The sequence below is a fragment of the Pleurodeles waltl genome, chromosome 8 (genome assembly GCF_031143425.1).
Source record: "Pleurodeles waltl isolate 20211129_DDA chromosome 8, aPleWal1.hap1.20221129, whole genome shotgun sequence".
NCBI lineage: Eukaryota > Metazoa > Chordata > Amphibia > Caudata > Salamandridae > Pleurodeles > Pleurodeles waltl.
Window position 1 is genome coordinate 1,469,465,743 of NC_090447.1, and position 23,806 is coordinate 1,469,489,548.

The window sequence follows — 23,806 nt, forward strand, 5'->3', positions numbered from 1 at the left end:
CATTTATTGAGCTTGAAGCAGGTAGTTAGGCGCTTCTTATCACTGGAATTGACACGGCTCGTATGAAAATTGTAACAATTTTCTTGTCCTAGATATATAAAATCGTGGGGCACTTCTCCCTTAAATGTTAGCTCGGGATGTACAAATAATATGTATACCAATTACATGAACTCGCTGTGCTAGCGCATAGAAGCAGTAGAGGATTGAGGGAAACGAGGGAGTTAGTGACAGAGAGACAGTGCAAGTAAGGGCTGAAGGATCACACGAAGGGTGAGGTGTAGGGTCTGTAAGGAAGGGTACAAACGTGGACACTGGGCTCATGTTTAAATCCTACCTCTAAGTTTCCATCAAGACAGCCAACCACAAACATGTTCTGCTTCGCAAACAAAACGAGTGACTATTGCAAAGGTGTTGAAACTGTGGTCCCCTCTCGCCTGGATGCACAGAAACAGACTGGATCTGAGTCTAATTTAAGCAATACAGACCATACACTGCTGCTAAATGGTGGATAAAGAGTTAAACCATGCAGTGAGATGACATCATTCAGACATAGGCATATATGTGCCTGATGTTAGGTATTGGAGGACTACAATGTGCTCTCTCCTGCGCTGCAATTTACCAAGTCCACTCTCCTCTGCTCAGTGGCGATTATTTACATAGTTATTAGTCATTATGAAAACACAACTGGATTTTACTCTTTGGTGGGCGAACAGCCAAGCCTTACGCACTACTCCATTTTCCCACAGGACACTATAAGACTGTGCCATAGGACCAGGGCCGGGCAGACCTTTTGTTCCAACAGGCATTTCCCTGGTGGGCTGGAGCCCTTGGAAGCCGTTTTTAAAGTACAGGGCCCCTGCTGAGGCCTCTGTCACTTTTCCCAGCTCCCTGAAGTTTATTGAAGCAAGCACAGGAGGCTTAAAAACAGAGAAAAAGGGAGAGAAAGTGATAGGAGAAGAAGAGAGAGGGAGAGAATGGATGGGTGAAAAGGTAGTGATTGTACGAGGAGTTGAAGGGAGCGCAGGTGGTTTGGACATTTTTGCAAGGGCTGCTTTTGGTTCCCAAGTCTGGCACTGCACAGGACGTTATCATCTTACTCCTTTTAATGCCATTCATTTAAGGCATAACATGGCATCTGCAGTGGCGTGACAAAGGCCCCCGCAACCCTTACGGTGAAGGGGGGGGCGAGTTCCAGGGGGCCTCCTCAGCACAGCACCTGGCCCGAGTGAGTCCGGAGGGGGGCCCACTCCATGTTCTTTGCAGGTGGGGGTGTTGGTACCAGTTTTTTTTATGCCACTGGCATCTGTTGGTATCTTGGCGTTAGAGCATGATTTTTGCTCCATCTATTTTATTCCTTAATCTTTCAGAACCCGCAGACTAAAAATGCCATGGGTGAATACATGTGATTTGTCCAATTAGATCCTGCTACAAAGAACATAACCTTGATTGCAGTACTTAACAAAGGCTGTTTTTTTACATCAGGTACTTTTTAAAATAGCACCGTGAGCTCTTTATAACTTTAATGAATTTGTAACTCACATGTGTTCCTATTATGTGTCGCTTGAGGCTTTTATTCGCTGAATAAAAGTGAGATGAATTGCATTGATTGTAAGAAAAGTTCACGCTGCATTTGTGGAATGGAACAGAAGAATAAATAGAACATATCAAATGCAACCTGAGATTGGGGAATTACTTGAGTTCACTCTTGTTAGAAATGGGTTTTTTGGTTGGCAGTCAGGTTGCCCTCTGTCCAAGCAAGAACCCTCACTCTAGTCAGGGTAAGTCACACACAATCCAAAATCAGCCTGTGCCCACCCTCTGGTAGCTTGGCACGAGCAGTCAGGCTTAACTTAGAAGGCAATGTGTAAAGCATTTGTGCAATAAATCATACAATACCATAATATAGCACCACAAAAATACACCACACAGTGTTTAGAAAAATATATAATATTTATCTGGGTATTTGCCGGTCAGAACAATTAAAGATGCAATATGAATTTGTAAATATATCACTGAAAAAGTGATATAAAGTGTCTTAAGTCTTTAAAAAGCAAACATAGTCTCTTTCAAGCACAAAGTACCTGGTTTCTGGTGGGAAATCTCCGCAAAGGGCCGCAGAAGAAGAGATACGTGGAAAAATGGTGTGTGCGTCGAATTCTCCCCAGCACACACGGACTTGCGTCGTTATTTTTCACGCGGGGAAGTCGTGCGTCATTTTCCGGCGCGCGGACAGTCTCTTTCTGTGGATCGCAGGGATTACCAGATGTCCCGGGTCTGTGCGTGGATTCTCCTGCTTGTTTTCTGGCTGCGCGTCGTTCTGCGGGGCTGTGCGTCAAAATTTCACTCTCACGGCAGGCGTCGCGTCGATTTCTCCTTGGAAGTCGGCCGGCGTTGTCCTTGCGAGGCTGTGCGTCAAAGTTTCGGTCGTCCCGAAGGCGTCGCGTCAATCAGCGTCGGTGTACGGTGTTTTTCTCGCCGCGGAACAAGCTGTGCGTCGAAAATTCCGGCGCACAGACCGTTCAAGTGAAAAAGAGAAGTCTTTTTGGTCCTGAGACTTCAGGGAACAGGAGGCAAGCTCTATCCAAGCCCTTGGAGAGCACTTTTACAGCCAGACAAGAGTTCAGCAAGGCAGCAGGCCAACAGCAAGGCAGCAGTCCTTTGTAGAAAAGCAGACAGGTGAGTCCTTGGAGCAGCCAGGCAGTTCTTCTTGGCAGGATGTAGTTTCTGGTTCAGGTTTCTTCTCCAGCAAGTGTCTGATGAGGTAGGGCAGAGGCCCTCTTTTATACTAAGTTGTGCCTTTGAAGTGGGGGTGACTTCAAAGAGTGTCTAAGAAATGCAACAAGCCCCCTTTCAGTTCAATCCTGTCTGCCAGAGTCCCAGTAGGGGGTGTGGCAGTCCTTTGTGTGAGGGCAGACCCTCCACCCTCCCAGCCCAGGAAGACCCATTCAAAATGCAGATGTATGCAAGTGAGGCTGAGTACCCTGTGTTTGGGGTGTGTCTGGGTGAATGCACAAGGAGCTGTCAACTAAACCTAGCCAGACGTGGATTGAAGGGCACAACAAGATTTTAGTGCAAAGAAATGCTCACTTTCTAAAAGTGGCATTTCTAGAATAGTAATATTAAATCTGACTTCACCAGTCAGCAGGATTTTATATTACCATTCTGGCCATACTAAATATGACCTTCCTGCTCCTTTCAGATCAGCAGCTGCCACTTCAGCACTGTATGAGGGCAGCCCCAATGTTAGCCTATGAGGGGAGCAGGCCTCATAGTAGTGTAAAAACGAATTTAAGAGTTTTACACTACCAGGACATATAACTACACAGGTACATGTCCTGCCTTTTACCTACACAGCACCCTGCTCTAGGGGTTACCTAGGGCGCACATTAGGGGTGACTTATATGTAGAAAAAGGGGAGTTCTAAGCTTGGCAAGTACTTTAAAATGCCAAGTCGAAGTGGCAGTGAAACTGCACACTCAGGCCTTGCAATGGCAGGCCTGAGACAAGGTTAAGGGGCTACTGAAGTGGGTGGCACAACCAGTGCTGCAGGCCCACTTAGTAGCATTTAATCTACAGGCCCTAGGCACAGATAGTGCACTCTACTAGGGACTTATAAGTAAATTAAATAGCCATTCATGGATAAACCAATCAATAGTACAATTTACACAGAGAGCATATGCACTTTAGCACTGGTTAGCAGTGGTAAAGTGCCCAGAGGTCAAAAGCCAACAACAACAGGTCAGAAAAAATAGGAGGAAGGAGGCAAAAAGTTTGGGGATGACCCTGTCAAAAAGCCAGGTACATCAACTCTGATGTAAACATTAAAAAACAAGAATTGCACCGGTCTATTTTGAAGCCAGCCCTGAGGTTTAAAATGTGCCAGTTTTTTATCTTGTATCTAAGGCCAGCAGCCAAATAAATACAGATTATATTGTACACCATCTCTTTATCAGCTAAACGCTGTAGACCTTCAGGTGATGAAAGTTAAGATGGAACGGAGCCGAAAAGTTTGTGTTTCCTTTCAAGCAACAATTGGTTGTTTTAGTTTAAATGAACTACAACCAGGGACTGCAAAATACTTTTATTTATGTACACAGAGGTTAATGAACACAGGCCTTATTGGGCTTTCTCTATTCTTGTGTTCTTGAAATACCCAATAAGTTAGAAGGAAAGAGAGATCATACTCTCCCACCTTGTTGTTGTAGGAGTATGATGGACTGCACACTTACCCCTCTATTAACTGAAGTGCTCTGACAATCCAGGGCAAGTGCAGTTGTTAATAGATTTCATGGCCAGCCCACACCTTCCTTACTCCACCAGCCAATGAGGACACAGAAAGATGAAGAGGGCTACTGTTCAGTGATGGAATGGCCAGAAATGAGCCCACGCACCAGAAACCCTGCCTCCTGCATCTAAGGTAAGTCAATAATACGTGCTCCAGCCTATCGACAGCCAGACAAACCCCCACCATCAATTCAAACAAAGACGCCGCACATTCCACATGCTTTGCATCATCTTAGTACCTAAAGCGCATACACCTCAAATAAAAACACAAACAAGAAGGATCTGACAGTCATACAAAAAAAGGAGCATGGACTTGCAGTCTGCAGCCTCCATGCAACCTTAGCTATCACTTCTTCATCTTCATGTTCAGAATGGCCATCTTCAACCTGATCTAGAGTCCTTCATCCCTAAGGAAACCAGGGACCTCAAACACACACATCAAAGTGCACACAGCAGTGCCATCATCCGATGGGATTTCAACCGGACACCCCATCATCATGAATACTCAATATGTCCTTGCTTACCACTTAAACACATTCGATATCAAGCATGTCAGTTCTCAACCACTCATTGCTAAACACATTTAACATCAAATATATTTCAATTCTCAGCTTAATTCTTTTCTTGTGATCTCTCAACTGGGTCCACCCAATGAAACTGAAAATTGATGTTAAATAACAATTTTTCCAATCATTTCAACTTCCACCACACACCAGCTACCCCCCATTGGAAAACAAGGTCGGACAAAGGATAACTGTGCTCCATCAAGGACCTCCTCATTGACTCAATCAGCAAGACTTACTCATTCTCTTACAAACATTCAAGTCATAGCCAGTGTGAAAATACATGAAATTATGAGCTATAAAAACAGCACCATCCGCTACAGCCCAAACATCATCAATTGCAAGGACACCAACGCAAATAAGAGAAACTAGACATGTGCATAGCTAATAGCCAATGCATCTTTTTACTTTGTTTGCAAATACACACAATATGCAAGAACTGGTATAATACAAATAGTATAAAAATGAAACGCGCAGCAGCCCAGGTGCAACAGAGGTGACACTAAAGTTCACACCCCTTCAGGCAGCCGTGTACATGTGATCTGAAAAAATGAAATGTGACACTCACCGACACAGTTCAAGACAGCCAATGAGTGAATGAGTCTGGCTCATTGCTGCTTGTTGTAGCCCTTAGTGGGCGGAAGCAGAATGTGAATAGCACTTGTACAAGCCAATGGCTGAATAGGGGTGAAGGAAAGTACACTTATATGTATACATTTGTGCATTTCAATTATTATTAGTTTTTTTAAAACAAGGTCTTGAGAAAACTGTTAAAGCTATGACACAAAACGTATTTATAGGAGGGTCGAAAAGATCTAAAAATCTTTTTGGTCAGAATACATAACTCTAGTTTTTGCAGCAAAACCTGTTAACCACACTTCTGCAGTCACATAATACATTGCTAGATAATCACATTTCAATGTTTTCACACAATCAATCAGCCCTCAGTCGGGGTCTCCATTACCACACTCAAAAATTGCAACACCATCAACAGGTTCATTATACGCCCGGTCACAATTTGAATTCTAATTCTTCAAACTTTCAGTAATTCTGTGTTACTATTTGAAGAAGAATTAACAATAATAATATGATTACTCCTGATCGTGTGAAAGCTATTTGGAGGGAAAACAATTATACCATGATAGCGCATTTAGCAAGTGTTAGCGTCCACTCACTATTCACGTTCTTTTACATTTAGAGGTATTTATTAATGTAAAATGCACCATTGCATCCAAAATAGTGTTAAATGCTGGGACTTAGGGCCACATGTACGAATATTAGGTTTTGAGACTTGAAAACTGCGAGTCATAGGGACTTGCAATTTGTGAGTCGCAAAACCTGATGTACAACAGTGTCAATGACAGTGTTTGCGATTCCCAATGGGGTCGCAAATTACCTACCTCATAAATATTCAATTGCGACCCTATTGAGAATGGCTGCCCTCACAGGGATGGTGGCCTGCTGGGGACAGCAGACCACCATGTTTGTGACTGCTTTTAAATATAGCATTTTTTTTTTTTTAATGCAGCCCGCTTCCTTAAAGGAAAAGGAGATGCATTTCAAAAACAAAAAATGCAAAGTTTTCTTTTTGTTTTTTCAGAGCAGGCCTGCTCTGAAAAAATATTTTTGCTACCATTCACAAAAGGGAAGGGGGCCCATGGGAACCCCTTCCTGTTTGCGAATGTGTTTGCACCAATTTGAAATTGGTGTTAACTGCAATTGTTTTGTGACCGCATTCACGGTCACAAAACAATCCTACATCACACTGCGACTCACAATTAGGAAGGAAACGCCTCTTCCCAAATGCAACTTGCAACCCTATTTTGCGATTCAGTAAATAGATTACCGAATCACAAAATAGGGTCTGTACATACCAAAATGCTTTTTTCTTGTTGCAAACGGGCCTATTCTGTGATTCGGGCTGTTTGGAACAAGAAAAATGGTACATACATCTGGCCCTTAGGAGAAAATTCTACCCCAAGAGCACATTTACCAAGCATGAGTGACTGCTTGTGCGAGCTATTTATCTTCTGTTGCATTTAGTGCTATTTCTTAATGCAAAATGCATTCATGTTCCCATTTTTGACAGAAGAGGGCATTTTTGCATTAAGACATAGTGCTAAAAGTAGAATTACTCTCCTTGTGTAATTATGCATGATCTCATGTTATTCTTGGGTAATTCTGTATAATTCTGCTTCACTGAATTATGTGAATTATGCCACATCCTAGTTCTTTGTAGAAGAGCTAAACACAAACACCAAATTAACACTATCAGACAAAGCAACACAGCACCAAGCATTCCACTCTGCAACCCTCCCAAGTGCCCCAAATTATCACAAGTAAAGTCTACACTGCCTTCCTTACCGCTCTCAAGGACATCATTCGTTCCTTGACCACCTTGAAATCTTTCACTTTTGACCACAGTTACCACTTCTCATTATCATCAATACCTTCCTCAAACAAGGCATCAAACAAGACATTTTCACAGAAACCCTTAAACAGAGCTTTTTGAGGAAATCAGACTAAAATCAAAAGATTTTCCTTTCTAGCCATCTAGCACTGTTGTTCTTCTACAGCCTTAGACCCTGCTGTAGTGGGCTATACATGCTATTAAAGATCCACTCCAGCGTTGAAGGCCCGAGCCAAAGGCGAGGGGGAGCAGGACTTTAATAGCCTGTATAGCCCATCGACAGAGGGCTATAAGGCTTTTAGAACCTTCTGCCAGTACAGGGTAGAATGTTCTAATAAATGAAACAAAGCCTTCGCGGAGTCCAAGGGGGTTGAAATCCCCTCGGGCTCCGTAAGGCCCTTGTTCACAGCTGTTGCTGTGAGACAAACATTAGAATGTTGGTGCACAGCGCTTCTACGGGCCATTAGAAGCCCAGGGCACTCCATTTTTTCAGAGGAGCTCCCAACATTCCAATGGTCTAATCATCAGTAAAACCTTTAAAAAAACTGTTGTTCTCAACCCTAAGAACAGATTAAAATCAATTACCTTCTGCATGAAATATCAGGATTCACACTAGACTGAAGCCTCAAGAAAGACATTATCCAATCTGTGAATGATGGACTCCTCTTTGCAAACAAGGATGAACCATGTCTCTCATCCTACTGGACTTTCAGCAGCCTTCTGTACAGATGACCATCAATCATTTATCAAATTTATCAACATCCTCTACTCACGGAGGTGCTCCAATATCACTGTACTTTGTTGTTTTGTATTCTAATTCTCCGATCACTTCCAAATTATCCATATGGCCCTATCCAAATCTTCTGTCAGAAAACCTGGTTGTCTCCTGGAGGATTTGACCTTCACTTTTGAACCATGAAGAGCTGAAACTTTAAAGCGGTCCACAGTGAGGATCAAACTTCCTCGAAAGTGTGGGTGTTTTTTGTATAGCAAATACAAATGTCCCTTTTCATTACTCCAATATTATTTCAGTATGGTTTATTGATGAGAATCATTACATTCTGTTGGCGAATACAATTATGGACGTGGTCGTAGGTATGGCAGTAATGGCATTGTTCATAGATGGAAAAATATTTAAAGGCTGTATTGTATAGCCTGGTAGAATTGAGTACATTTGCACCATAAATTGGACACTGTTAAAACTGATATATCTTCTTTATGACATCGTTATTCCTGTTTCTGTGCACTATATATTGTGGACTTGTATCATAGGTATTGTAGCCTCATCTTTACTTAATATTATTGCTACTGTGTTTTGTTCTTGTAGCTAATAAAATTTACCAACTGAATAAATGTAGGCTGTTTCTGAAAGGGGCAAGATAAAATATGAAACCCAGGCCTCGATGCTGTTATTTCACAGCCGTGATGTAATATATAGTTGAGGAAAAGTAACAGGAAAGTTTAAAGTGTCAAGAGGGCCAGTGCCCCCCCTGAGTAACCACATGTTGTTGAGGTTTTTGTTGTCCATTCAAAGGCAATGCGCGTGAGTATATCAATACTATTGCCTTCAACACTTGGGGCCAGATGTAGCAAAATTCTGAATTGCGAGCCGCAAATTGCGAGTCAGACCGACTCGCAATTTGCAAGTCGCAACTCAGAATGTTGGATGGTGTCCCTGACACCATCTGCGATTCGCAGGGGGGGTCGCAAAGGCCCACCTCATGAATATTCATGAGGTGGGTTGCAATTTGCAACCCCCTTAAAAATGGCGGCCCTCACAGGGATGGTGGCCTGCTGCGGACAGCAGACCACCATGTCAGTTACTGCTTTTTAATAAAGCAGTTTTTTTTGTAATGCAGCCTGTTTTCCTTTAAGGAAAACGAGATGCATTACAAAAACGAAAAATGAAACGTTTTTGTTTCATTTTTTCAGAGCAGGCGGTGGTCCGCCTGCTCTGAAAAAATGTTTGCAGTGCCATTCTCAACAGGTATAGGGGTCCCATGGGGACCCCTTCCCTTTTGCGAATGGCTTACCACCCATTACAAAAGGGTGTAAACTGCGATTGGTTTGCAACCGTGTTCGTGGTCACAAAGCAATCCTGCATTGCACTGCGACTTGCAATTAGGACGTTTTGCGATTCGGTAACCAGGTTAACGAATCACAATACGAGGTCTGTGCATTGCAAAGTGCATTTTGCACGTCGCAAACAGCGAAATTCGCTGTTTACGACATGCAAACTGCTTAGTACATCTGGCCCTTGGTCCTTATATATCGGTGTGTCCACGCACAATACGCAAAGCTATGTCATGACTTCACTTCTTTATTCAGCCAAAGGCAGGAAGATTGAGGGATCCAATTCTGCAGACATGAAACTATCATGTTGCCTTTGAAAAAAAGGGGAAAAAAACTTTAAATTCCAACTCAGCAGCAGTCTGGTGGAGAAGCTTGAAAAATAGAACAGATTAGTGAAACACACATACCACATAAAAGGTGCTCTCTCTATCTATGACACCCCAGTTACAATGCCAGAGGTCATCGAAAGAAAGGGAGCAAGCTGCTGAAGGCAGGCGGTGCACGAGAAAGAGAGTGCTGCAGCTATAGAGATAGTAGCGGATCTTGCACAGCGAGATCCGACCAGCTCTGGCAAGCAAATACACCTCATTAGTGCATGTTCAGGAGGAAGACGAGGATAGAATTGCTATTTCTCCAGTTTTTCCTTCCTGTTAAGAGAGATATCAGCAGGATCCAGAGTTGGAAGGAGTCTTGCATCTTCTCGTTTTTTTTGTTTTGTTTACAAATGACTTGAAAAGGAATCCATGGAACTAGTAAGACTCTCCAAGGCGAAAACATATTCACAATGTGTAGAGTCAATTCTTGCTGAATAGGTGCACAGTTTCACACGCCAATATATACCTATGTTACAGAAAAAGTTATTTAAAAATGAAACAAAGATACACAGCTGCCCCTTGGACACACAGTTGTTTCAGATTTTGTCTATAGATTTGTATAATGTTTACTGAATAAGGTTTAGAAAGTATAATTGTAGGAATTGACCATCTTTCCCCCAGTGTTTGCCTTATTTGTTTGGGTGGCATTAGGATTATGTACACTTTATCTATGCTAAACAGGGTAAGGTTCCTATGCTCCCCTTTAAACACAGTTAAATTGGTTTACCCCTGACTGACACAGTTGACTTGCCAACAGGTCCTCAGTATATGATTTACAAAATGCATCAAGGGCCTGGAAGTTAAATGTCATGAATTTGTAAAAGCAGCTATTGAGACATTCACAGAATTAGCTTGTACAACATGGTTTCATGCTTACCGTGGATAGCCTGACTACAGCAGCCTAAAAGCTTGCAGTCAAATTTGTCAAAATAACATTCCTGACAGGAAGATAACCCTGTTTTTACATATTAATAAGTCACCCCTAAGTACATAATGTTGCCCACAAGGTGTGGTGACAGTTTTGTAGCTGGGTCCTATAAAATGTCATCGTATAGATCATAAATTTCAAACATAGCTAGAATGGTCATCCAAAGTCTATTTTTCATATTTATTAAAATTCAGTTTATTGGGAAAGTTAGATGTTTTAATAAACACTCAGGAAAGGGAAGTTTTAGAAAGTTGCAGTTTCCCTGCCTGACGTTCCTGAGTCTAATTTCCATTAGCCTGCCAGCAGTTGGCCAGACAGTCCTTGACATAATGAAGTGTGAAAACTGCTCCCAAAGCAGAAACATGTCTTAGGCCTAGTGAAAGGATCAGCAGAGTGAGGGGCATGTGATCCTTATCAGCTCAAGAAGGACAGCTGAGAAGGATTCAGAAATTTTATTAACTTGAAAAGGACAGAGGTGAAGCTGTCTCATTCATAGTTTAGTAGAAGGATCTGCTGTTTTAGATTTTAGGACTAAGGTGCACTGTGGGATTGTTTGTGGTATGGCAAATAGAACCTGTTTAAAAAGTGGGTAGGGTTACACTTGGGAACTTTTACCTTATTGGTTAGAGAGAGGATGGAAGCTATCCCCACCTACTGGCCAATGCAAGCCATAAACGTGGCATCCCAAAGAGCCCATCCCAGAATACTTATTGGTCGTGTGGAAGATCAGAAGGTCATTGGGCCCTACTTTCCCTAACTCAAGAGAAGCCATGAAGGACTGGGCCTGCTTCTTCTTATACTCAGGCCAAATAAGTAGAATCCATGGGTCAGCTGACTGACCTCCTATATGGCTACAGGGTCACAACAAGCTGCAAGAGGCCTTTTCCCTGAAGTGATTAGTTGACTAGTGTCAATTGGACCTTGACTGGCTCCCTTTGCTGGCCACTGCTGGAGTGAGACCTGGCCCCTTAGTGGTGCCCATGAATTGTCCTATGGGAGCTGGTCCAAAAATCCTGAAAAGTTGGGACCAGGAAAATGTTTTGATTTCCAAGATCTCCAGATCAACAGTTGGAACTTGCAACAAAGGTGTCAGATATTACTGCACTAGTATTAAGGTTTGCATTGGTCTCCAATGTCACAATCTTACTGTGTGGGGCCTAATATTTTTGAAGGCAAGGATATTAATGATATTTCAGCCTTTCTCCAGTTGTTTTACAAACACATATTCCTACAGAGGTGATCTCCAATGTATACACATTGGCTTATCCCATTCCTTTCATAGGCAAGTAAAATGAACACAGTAAGACATTCCATTGCTTATCCTTTGTAGTATATTTAATGCATCAAGGTGTTCTATTTGAAAGTCAATGTCACAAAGAAAGAAATATCTGCGTAATATAGCTAAAATGAAAAGAATTTGAAGTTCCAAATGAAGCTAATTAAGTGGAAAAAAATGAAATAAACCACTAACGAATTATGTGGGGTCAAAATTAGTCCATAGTCATTCACCATGCACTATAGTTCACTTCCACTGAAATCACTGGGCCAAATTATGCTGACTTACTGGTCTAAGCAGTATCAAAGCATTGAGAACTGCTACGTCTTGAAGACAATGACTGAGGTTTTTAGTACTCCATCTGAGGAAGGGTAATTGTCGCAAGGATGTGGGCATTAAGCCAACTCACAATACAGGTGGGACATTCGGCTCCGAGAGTCAAGTTATCAAGGCAACGGTGTAGAGTCATTTGTTGCGAAATGAAGAACATTGGAACAGTCAATGGTATTGAGACCCTGGTTTGTATTTCCATAATTACCAAACATGAAGTGGCTTGGAGCCCCAGAGAGGTAGTGTTGAAGTAGAATGTAGAACCATGGAGTGCTGCCAGTGAAGGAGAGTTAAGTTCAAGTGTACATGATCAAAGACTTGAAATGTGCAGGTGACATTAGCAATGCGCCTTGTCAGAGGTGTAACAAGCATGGCTGGAATCATCTACCAGTTAGCCATAATGGTCTTGTTAAAGAACTTAAAAATCATGCAGTGTCTCAAACCCTATTCAGTTTGGAGTATCTTTATGACTACTCATTAAATAACCAGCCCTCTTATATGAGTCACTCAAAGCAACTTTTAGCTGCTTAGGGCCACATGTGGCAAATTCCGAGATTGCGACTCGGAAATTGCGAGTCTGTCCGACTCGCAATTTCTGAGTCGCAATCTCGGATGCAGAACGGTGTCTCAGACACCGTCTGCGACTCGCTATGGGGTCGCAAAGACCCACCTCATCAATATTCATGAGGTGGGTAGCATTTTGCGACCCCATAGCGAGTCCCTGCACTCACAGGGATGGTGGCCTGCTGAAGTCAGCAGACCTCCATGTCTGTGACTGCTTTTTAAATAAAGCAGGTTTTTTTTTTCATTTTGCAGCCCGTTTTCCTTAAAGGAAAACGAGTTGCAAAATGAAAAAACTTCCGAAACCATTTGGTTTCGTTTTTTCAGCGTAGGCAGCCACTGCCTGCTCTGAAAAAATATTTTTGGCGACATTCACAAAGGGGAAGGGCTCCCATGGGGACCCCTTCCCTTTTGCGAATGTGTTACCACCAGTGTGACACTGGTGGTAACTGCGTTCGCGGTCACAAAGCAATTCTGAATTGCAATGCGAGTTGCAAATAGGAAGGGAACACCCCTTCCCATTTGCGAGTCGCATTCACAAATTGCGAGTCGGTACCGACTTGCAAATTGTGAATGTGCATCGCGTTAGGCCGTTTGCATGGCGCAAACTGCGATTTTCGCAGTTTGCACCATGCAAACGGCTTCTTACATCTGGCCCTAAGTTCCTTAGTATCCAGGTTTGTTGGGGCAAGTTTCTCCAGGAAACCTGCTGCCACCACCTGACAGGGTCTTCTTGTCTCTGCTACACCCAAGTTTGCTCGAAAAGTAGGCTCTTCTGATGTGCTGATCTGGTTCTGGAGTCAAGCAATGGGGGCAGAAGTGCAGGTCAGACGCTGATACATCCCTCATCATTCCTCTGTTAGGCAGACGTCTGTTCTGCTTTAAGGCAGGCAGGAAAGTGTTTTTATAGCTCCAGACTTGGTTTGCCCATACAGAGTGTCAAGCATGGTTTTCAAAAATTAGACCTACTTTGCAATTAGCAGTCCTCATTAAACAAATCTCAAATATTCCTCCAATCGTTCCACTCTTAGCTTTACAGAGGTATTATGTTTCCAGAAATAAAAACGTTTGCCCTCAATTCAACAGCATTAAATTAGACAGCATCTTACCTCTGCTGTGAAGAGCTCTCCTTTCTGTTCCAACATTGCCCCACAGCCTCTTATTTTGCCATGAACTATAACAGAAAACAGCACCCTCACCAGCGCTGGGATCATTTCTCTCATAGAGAAGGCGCCTGCGAGTCTGTCTTTTAATCTGTCCGTTGAAGAGACTTTGCGTATCTGGATGTCTCTCTATAAAACTATTCGCTTTGTAGGCGTTGGTCAACCCCTCCCTCACTTCCCATATATTTTGTGCCTCTCCTGCGAAGCTCCGGGCAGCTGATTTCTTGATGAGATTTCATGGCACTATGGCTGGGTAAGCTAGAAAATATGTTAGGTTCAATTACTGTAAGTGAATGTGGGATGTGAAATCTCACCTCATCTGTATAATGCACATTTGAGTGTATCAACATAACATGTTTTAAAGGGCTGTGATACATTACCCTGTGCTGCACTTTCTCATAAGATTTTGCAGTGGTTTTGTAATGCAAGCTTTTGCCTTACAAGGAGGTCAGTTAAAAATAATTTGGAGAAAATAGCATAACATTTTTACAGGGCACAGGTGGCTGGCCCTAGTGAGAAGGCCAGGGGTGGGCAAAATAGGTCAGGAAGAACAGGTTCCTGACAAATTTTCAGAGCATTCACTTCAGACACGTTTACATGCAATGAGTTAAGTTGACCACCACCACTAGTTATATCTATTGTTCCATATGGATCCTCACATCAAAGTCCTATTGTTGGACCTGGCTTTTTGACAGGGACATCCCCAAACTTTTTGCCTCCTTCCTCCTATTTTTTCTGACCTGCTGTTGTTGGCTTTTGACCTCTGAGCACTTTACCACTGCTAACCAGTGCTAAAGTGCATATGCTCTCTGTGTAAATTGTACTATTGATTGGTTTATCCATGATTGACTATTTAATCTACCTGTAAGTCCCTATTAGAGTGCACTACATGTGCCTAGGGCCTGTAGATTAAATGCTACTAGTGGGCCTGCAGCACTGGTTGTGCCACCCACCTCAGTAGCCCCTTAACCTTGTCTCAGGCCTGCCATTGCAAGGCCTGTGTGTGCAGTTTCACTGCCACTTCGACTTGGCATTTAAAAGTACTTGCCAAGCCTAGAACTCCCCTTTTTCTACATATAAGTCATCCCTAATGTGTGCCCTAGGTATCCCCTAGAGCAGGGTGCTGTGTAGGTAAAAGGCAGGACATGTACCTGTGTAGTTATGTGTCCTGGTAGTGTAAAACTCCTAAATTCGTTTTTACACTACTGTGAGGCCTGCTCCCTTCATAGGCTAACATTGGGGCTGCCCTCATACACTGTTGAAGTGGCAGCTGCTGATCTGAAAGGAGCAGGAAGGTCATATTTAGTATGGCCAGAATGGTAATACAAAATCCTGCTGACTGGTGAAGTCGGATTTAATATTACTATTCTAGAAATGCCACTTTTAGAAAGTGAGCATTTCTTTGCACTAAAATCTTGTTGTGCCCTTCAATCCACGTCTGGCTAGGTTTAGTTGACAGCTCCTTGTGCATTCACTCAGACACACCCCAAACACAGGGTACTCAGCCTCACTTGCATACATCTGCATTTTGAATGGGTCTTCCTGGGCTGGGAGGGTGGAGGGCCTGCCCTCACACAAAGGACTGCCACTCCCCCTACTGGGACTCTGGCAGACAGGATTGAGCTGAAAGGGAACTTGGTGCATTTCTTAGAGACTCTTTGAAGTCACCCCCACTTCAAAGGCACAACTTAGTATAAAACAGGGCCTCTGCCCTACCTCATCAGACACTTGCTGGAGAAGAAACCGGAACCAGAAACTACATCCTGCCAAGAAGAACTGCCTGGCTGCTCAAAGGACTCGCCTGTCTGCTTTCTACAAAGGACTGCTGTCTTGCTGTTGCCCTGCTGCCTTGCTGAACTCTTGTCTGGCAAGGTCAAGTGCCTTTGGTGATCAGCGGTGAGGATAGGACTTGTGTTTGTGCAGTGACATACAGTAGCTAAGTATTTCACTACCTACCCACAGTTGAAGGTCAACTTGATTTTTCATCTCTTTTGACTTTTGGTCTCTGATGTCCTCCTGGATATACTATTGATATTTTGGACTTTGGATTTTGGTTTTTGCTGGTAAGATCCTATCAGAATGGGATCGCTTACCTACTTATTCTTTTTGCCTACTGACCACCTCACTAAGGCTGACCTAAGGAAGCTTTGCAGAGAATGTGGCCTTCCTGTAGCAAAGAGATCTACTAAAGCAGAGATGCTACATGCCTACATAGTCTGGGAGGAAGACAGATGGGCAGAGAGAGAGGCAGAAAGAAACCAAATGACTAAGTACCCCTCAGAGGAGGAGGAGGACTACTCACATGAGGAGGAAGACGACTCAGATGAGGAAAGAGACCCAGTGAAAAAAGAATGGCTCATGGCTCAAGCACGGTGGATGGAAGAGCTAGATGAGTTTCTTGAAAAGGCTGAGGCAGCAAGTCTCTTAGCCCTGGAAGAAGAAAAGATTGCAGCTCAAGAGCTGAGCTGTAAAGAGCTGAAACTGGAGGCCGGAAGGGCTGAGTCCAGTTCAGATGGTGGCAGCAAAAATCTTGCATCTAGTACTGCTGAAGAAGGGCACAAGCCCAGAGATGTGGTGCCCAACTTGAAGAAGGGAGTTGACACACCCCAGGCAGTTCAAGGGTATGAGGTAGTTCCCGTTATGCACAGGGTCCCTGAGAAGAATTGGGGAACTGGCACAGGGAGTCATATTCCTACTGGGGGGAGGGACACTTTACTGACTCTAGCAGAGAGTGACAGAGAAAAGGGTTCCCCCCTGGTGGACGTCCTGGATATAGAGTGTAGAGACATCCCAGAAGAGTTTGGGTTGAGTGTCAGGGACAGACAGAAACTGTCTCACCAGTCTCAAGAGGGTGATGTAGAGTGCTTTTCCAAGGCTGAGTTACTAGGTGGTTGGGTGAAGGGTACTGTGGTTAATACATGTGAAGGGCAGAGTGATGTAATTGCTGGAGAGCATATGTCTGGTCCTTATTTTCCAGAGCTACGCCAACACCAGGTGGAGTGTGAGTTCTCTGACCCCAGGGAACTTACAGTGGAGGCAGACTTTTGGGTGAGTACCAGAGAGTCTGAAGAGGCATTTGGGGGTGCTCCTGAAGGGAGTGGTCTAGGTGGTTCCCGACCAAGTGAGGTGGGAGAGGATTGTAGTGTCCCAGGTAGGTCTCAGAGCCTAACCTGTACCGTAGGGCCACCTTTTGAGGGAAGCCCCGCAGTGTCAGAAGAACTTGGGGGGATGACTGTAGACAGCATCCCAACAGTTCTGGTGTCTGGCAGTACCACTCCTAGTGAGGGGGTGCAGAAGTCCAGACATAGGGTTGAGAGGGGGTGGCAGACCCCAGTGGAGGATCTTGAAAGTCAGGGGTCAGCTCTGAGAGCAGAGCCCCCCAGGAATGACCCAGGTGAGACCGTTTCTGGTTTGGGGGAAACCCAGACTCTGCCGGATGGGCAGAGGTCGGGAGACCTGCGCCAACCAGACTCTTGTGTGGCCCTTGGGGACGGCGTGTCCCTTGTGGGGGGTGAGAGTGCCCCCCAGGAAGTCCTGGCATGCCAGGCAAAGATTCAACCTCAGGGTGGTGACTCTGGGTTGGATAACCGGGTTCAGAGGTTAAACTTTGACCTGGTGGGGGGTAGATGTGCCCCCCAGAAAGTCCTGGAATGCCAGGCAATGGCTCAACCTCAGGGTGGTGACTCTGGGTTGGCTTACCAGGTGAAGAGGTCAAACTCTGACCTGGTGGGGGGTAGGTGTGCCCCCCAGAAAGTCCTGGCGTGCCAGGCAGTTGTCCAACCTCAGGGTGTCGACTCTGGGTTGGATGGCCAGGTTCAGAGGTTAAACTCTGACCTGGTGGGAGGTAGGTGTGCCTCCCAGAAAGTCCTGGGGTGCCAGGCAATTGCCCAACCTCAGGGTGGTGACTCTGGGTTGGCTAACCCGGTTCAGAGGTCAAACTCTGACCTGGTGGGGGGTAGGTGTGCCCCCCAGAAAGCCCTGGTGTACCAGGCAGTTGTCCAACCTCAGGATGGTGACCCTAGGTTGGAGAACCAGGTTCAGAGGTTAAACTCTGACCTGGTGGAGGGTCAGTGTGCCTTCCAGGAAGTCCTGGCGTGCCAGGCGATTGTTCTACTTCAGGGTGGTAACTCTGAGTTGAATGGCCCAGTTCAGAGGTTAAACTCTGACCTGGTGGAGGGTCAGTGTGCCCTCCAGAAAGTCCTGGCGTGCCAGGCAATTGTTCAACCTCAGAGTGCTGACTCTGGGTTGGATACCCAGGTTCAGAGGTTAAACTCTGACCTGGTGGGAGGTAGGTGTGCCTCCCAAGAAGCCCTGCTGTGCCAGGCAATTGTCCAACCTCAGGGTGTTGACTCTGGGTTGGATGACCAGGTTCAGAGGTTAAACTCTGACCTGGTGGGGGGTAGGTGTGCCCCCCAGAAAGTCCTGGCGTGCCAGGCAATTGCCCAACCTCAGGGTGGTGACCCTGGGTTGGGGAACCAGGCTCAGAGGTTAAACTCTGACCTGGTGGGAGGTAGGTGTGCCTCCCAGAAAGTCCTGGTGCGCCAGGCAATTGTTCAACTTCAGGGTGGTGACTCTGAGTTGAATGGTCAGGTGCAGAGGTTAAACTCTGACCTGGTGGAGGGTCAGTGTGCCCTCCAGGAAGTCCTGGTGTGCCAGGCAATTGTTCAACTTCAGGGTGGTGACTCTGAGTTGAATGGTCAGGTGCAGAGGTTAAACTCTGACCTGGTGGAGGGTCAGTGTGCCCTCCAGGAAGTCCTGGCGTGCCAGGCAATTGTTCAACTTCAGGGTGGTGACTCTGAGTTGAATGGGCAGGTGCAGAGGTTAAACTCTGACCTGGTGGGGGGTAGGTGTGCCTCCCAGGAAGTCCTGGTTTGCCAGGCGGTGATCCAGTCTAAGGGTACAGACCCTGGGCTGGAAGACCAGGTTCAGGGTGTCCCCCCGGACCTGGAGGGAGGGGCTACTGATAACAGTGCCCCTACCATGTTGTCTTCTGAGGAGGCCACTCCTAGTTGGAGGGTGCTGGACCCCAGAAGGGAGGGCAGGGGGAGGGAAGCCTCACCCCGGGCCCTAGTCCAACCTGAAGGTACAGACCCCAGGTTGGAGGGCCAGTGGCAGGTTAACAGCCCTGCACTGGTGGAGGAATGGTACAGGGCGACTTCTGTAAGTCCCCTGGCCATGTTGGACTCTGGGGGTACCGCTCCAGGAGGGAGGGTACAAAGCCCCAGAGGGGAGGACCAGGTTCAGGCTGTCATCCCTGACCTGGTGGAAGGGAGAGTGGTTAAAGGGTGCCCAGCACCAGGGGCTACCGCCCCCCACTCTCCACAGCCACAGTGGTTGGAGAGCTTTGAGAGGCCTGGGGCCTGGCTCTCATCCCTGGCAGCTGTCAGTAATCACTGTGGCTGGCTGTCCGGGTGGACAGAGTTATCCCTGGGGAGGGGACAAGTGTCACACCCCAGGGGTAGAGTGGGCAACACCACTATGTTGGTCATGGGGGTACTATCCTGCTCCTGGGATACATCTGTGAGCAAAGTAAGGTTAGGTGCTGCACAGATGGGATCCGCAGGAAAGGAGAAAGGTTCCCCATGGATGGGCTTAGTGGGCCCTGAGAGTATGGACAGAGGGATCCAATGGGAGTCAGGAAGGCGAAGAACTGGAGCATGCCCCTGCTGTTGTGGGCCTGGGTCCTTGTTCTGTCGCCTCAAACAGGGAAGTACATCAGGATAGTGATTGTTCTCCCCTGGCTTTAGGCTGGTGGGGGGTCATGTTGGACCTGGCTTTTTGACAGGGACATCCCCAAACTTTTTGCCTCCTTCCTCCTATTTTTTCTGACCTGCTGTTGTTGGCTTTTGACCTCTGAGCACTTTACCACTGCTAACCAGTGCTAAAGTGCATATGCTCTCTGTGTAAATTGTACTATTGATTGGTTTATCCATGATTGACTATTTAATCTACCTGTAGGTCCCTATTAAAGTGCACTACATGTGCCTAGGGCCTGTAGATTAAATGCTACTAGTGGGCCTGCAGCACTGGTTGTGCCACCCACCTCAGTAGCCCCTTAACCTTGTCTCAGGCCTGCCATTGCAAGGCCTGTGTGTGCAGTTTCACTGCCACTTCGACTTGGCATTTAAAAGTACTTGCCAAGCCTAGAACTCCCCTTTTTCTACATATAAGTCATCCCTAATGTGTGCCCTAGGTATCCCCTAGAGCAGGGTGCTGTGTAGGTAAAAGGCAGGACATGTACCTGTGTAGTTATGTGTCCTGGTAGTGTAAAACTCCTAAATTCGTTTTTACACTACTGTGAGGCCTGCTCCCTTCATAGGCTAACATTGGGGCTGCCCTCATACACTGTTGAAGTGGCAGCTGCTGATCTGAAAGGAGCAGGAAGGTCATATTTAGTATGGCCAGAATGGTAATACAAAATCCTGCTGACTGGTGAAGTCGGATTTAATATTACTATTCTAGAAATGCCACTTTTAGAAAGTGAGCATTTCTTTGCACTAAAATCTTGTTGTGCCCTTCAATCCACGTCTGGCTAGGTTTAGTTGACAGCTCCTTGTGCATTCACTCAGACACACCCCAAACACAGGGTACTCAGCCTCACTTGCATACATCTGCATTTTGAATGGGTCTTCCTGGGCTGGGAGGGTGGAGGGCCTGCCCTCACACAAAGGACTGCCACTCCCCCTACTGGGACTCTGGCAGACAGGATTGAGCTGAAAGGGAACTTGGTGCATTTCTTAGAGACTCTTTGAAGTCACCCCCACTTCAAAGGCACAACTTAGTATAAAACAGGGCCTCTGCCCTACCTCATCAGACACTTGCTGGAGAAGAAACCGGAACCAGAAACTACATCCTGCCAAGAAGAACTGCCTGGCTGCTCAAAGGACTCACCTGTCTGCTTTCTACAAAGGACTGCTGTCTTGCTGTTGCCCTGCTGCCTTGCTGAACTCTTGTCTGGCTGTGAAAGTGCTCTCCAAGGGCTTGGATAGAGCTTGCCTCCTGTTCCTTGAAGTCTCAGGACCAAAAAGACTTCTTCCTTTCACGTGGACGCTCCGTGCGCCGAAAATTTCGACGCACAGCTTGTTTCGCGGCGAGAAAAACGCCGCACACCGACGCTGATCAACGCGACGCCCTCGGGACGATCGAGACTTCGACGCACAACCTCGCAAGGACAAAGCCGCCCGACTTCCAAGGAGAAATCGACGCGACGCCTACCGTGAGTGCGAAACTTTGACGCACGGCCTCGCAAGGACAACGCCGCCCGACTTCCAAGGAGAAATCGACGCGACGCCTGCCGTGAGACCAAAATTTCGACGCACGGCCTCGCAAGGACAACGCCGCCCGACTTCCAAGGAGAAATCGACGCGACGCCTACCGTGAGATCGAAACTTCGACGCGCAGCCCCGCAGAACCACACGCAGCCGGAAAATAAGCAGGAGAATCCACGCACAGACCCGGGACATCTGGTAATCCTCGCGATCCACAAAAAGAGACTGTCTGCGCGCCGGAAAACGACGCCCGACTTCCCCGCGTGGAAAAGAACGACGCAAGTCTGTGTGTGCTGAGCAGAAATCGACGCACACACCCCTTTTTCCACGCATCTCTTCTCCTGTGGCCCTCGGAGGAGATTTCCCACCAGGAACCAGGTACTCTGTGCTTGAAAGACACTTTATCGCTTTTTAAAGACTTAAAGACTCTTAATATCACTTTTCAGTGATATCTTTACAAATTCGTATTGCAACTTTGATCGTTTTGACCTACAATTACCCAGATAAATATTCTATATTTTTCTAAACACTGTGTGGTGTATTTTTGTGGTGTTATACTATGGTGTTGTATGATTTATTGCACAAATGCTTTACACATTGCCTTCTAGGTTAAGCCTGACTGCTCGTGCCAAGCTACCGGAGGGTGAGCACAGGCTGATTTTGGATTGTGTGTGACTTACCCTGACTAGAGTGAGGGTTCTTGCTTGGACAGAGGGCAACCTGACTGCCAACCAAAAACCCCATTTCTAACACCTATGTTAGACACTTCTGCATAGGCCATGGTCACTGGAGACATCTATAACCAGGGAGCATGTTTACAAGGATCTTCCGCCACTGTAGCATGATTTTTTGAATGCGTCGGTGGCTCATTCTCTGCTCCATGTTGCCCAACATTTACAAAATTAGACATTGGGCTCAATGGTTCAGTTTTGGATGAACTGCTTCAAAGTACCTGCGCTGGTACCAGCTTCGTCAAGCAGTTTGTAATGTATGCAGGGTAGGCGTTCCTTTCTTAAAAACACACTTATGACTGACACAGTGATATTTACAAGTTTTTCAATGAGTGACGCATCTTTGAGATGCATCACTTTTAGCCAGGAATGCACCAAAATTCCTACACCTCTGTAACTGAGGCGTAGGAAATGACACCGTGGCTTTCTAATAGGAATCTGACCAGCTCTCAGTAATGACTTATAAAATCACAGTAATCACATAAAACCACATCTCCTCAACCAGTAGTAGGTCTACATATGTAACAAACATGTAGTAGGACTGCATAATCAACCCAGGACCATGGCATCTGAGATATCAACATCTACTGCAGCAATGCAATGTGACGTTGTATACACCATGGAAGGGACAGGCTAGGATTGACACATCTTCATATAGGTATGGATCCCCAAGTCCAGCCAAGAGTACTCCAAAGCACAACAGGTAAGTACGCACATAAGGTAGGTAAACACATTATTTGCCACTTTACATTACACTACATACTTGCATCCACTCACATGACAGTGTCACTCAATATGTCACACATACTGTACATCCAGGAACAATGTAATAGATTCAAAGGTGAGTTTTCAACCATTTCATGTTCTATTGCATTGGTCCCTACACATAAGGCTACTTGTGTCAGTCAGAACTGACGCATGACCTATGTGTTTATGATGCACTGCTGAAGTTGCCCTAGTTCTAAGCCCAACTTCAACAATGCATCACTTGTGGGAGGATGCGTTGTGGCATCCTTTCCTCGGATGTGTCAGTATTTCTGATTCATCCTTGGTACCCTACGCCATGCTGCACATTATTGTAAATACTGCGCATCCATGCGGCTTAAGCTGTATTCATGGAGCGCAAGTGATTTTGACGCATCGCTGTCACACAACAGCGATGTGTCAAACCTTGTAAATGAGACCCCAGGAGTTCAAAATGAAAATGAAGAGTAGAGGAAAGATGGAATATCTCAGAGCTAAGCTACATTTATGAAAAATTTTAGCTGAGTGTCTTGGGTTGCAATTGTTACTATTCACCCGACAGACACTTAATTTGTGAAAATAAAGACGATAAAAGTAGACGTGAAAACGCTTTACAAAAGTAAGGTCACATTTCTTCTACCAATGGAGATTGTAAGTGATTTGCAGGTCCTTTAATGATACAGATGGTTATTGTTGTGGCTTAAGCACTCATACTTAAGTAAGGGTTCATCTGAAAGTGAGAGCTAACTGAGCAAGTGAGAGAGGAAGGTGGAGATGGAGCGTTGAGGACATTGATACAAAGCTGTCTTTGGTGGCACAGCAAGCGTCTTTGACATGTGGAAATCGTGTTTTTTTTTTAATAGGTTGACAACTTCAAAAAGCTGACAATGCTGCAAGACACATGAAAAGCTAAGGCTTTACCATAGGAACAAATGGAAAAAAACAGACTCTCTGTGGGAGTCTTTCCTACAAATATTTCCCAGAAAAAAATCTTGTTGAAAATTGTTTGTCAAACACATTTTTGGGAAAGTGACACACTTTGCACATTCTATTTCTAAAATTAGGAGTTGAAAAATACTGCATTTTTTTTGTAGAGTGAAA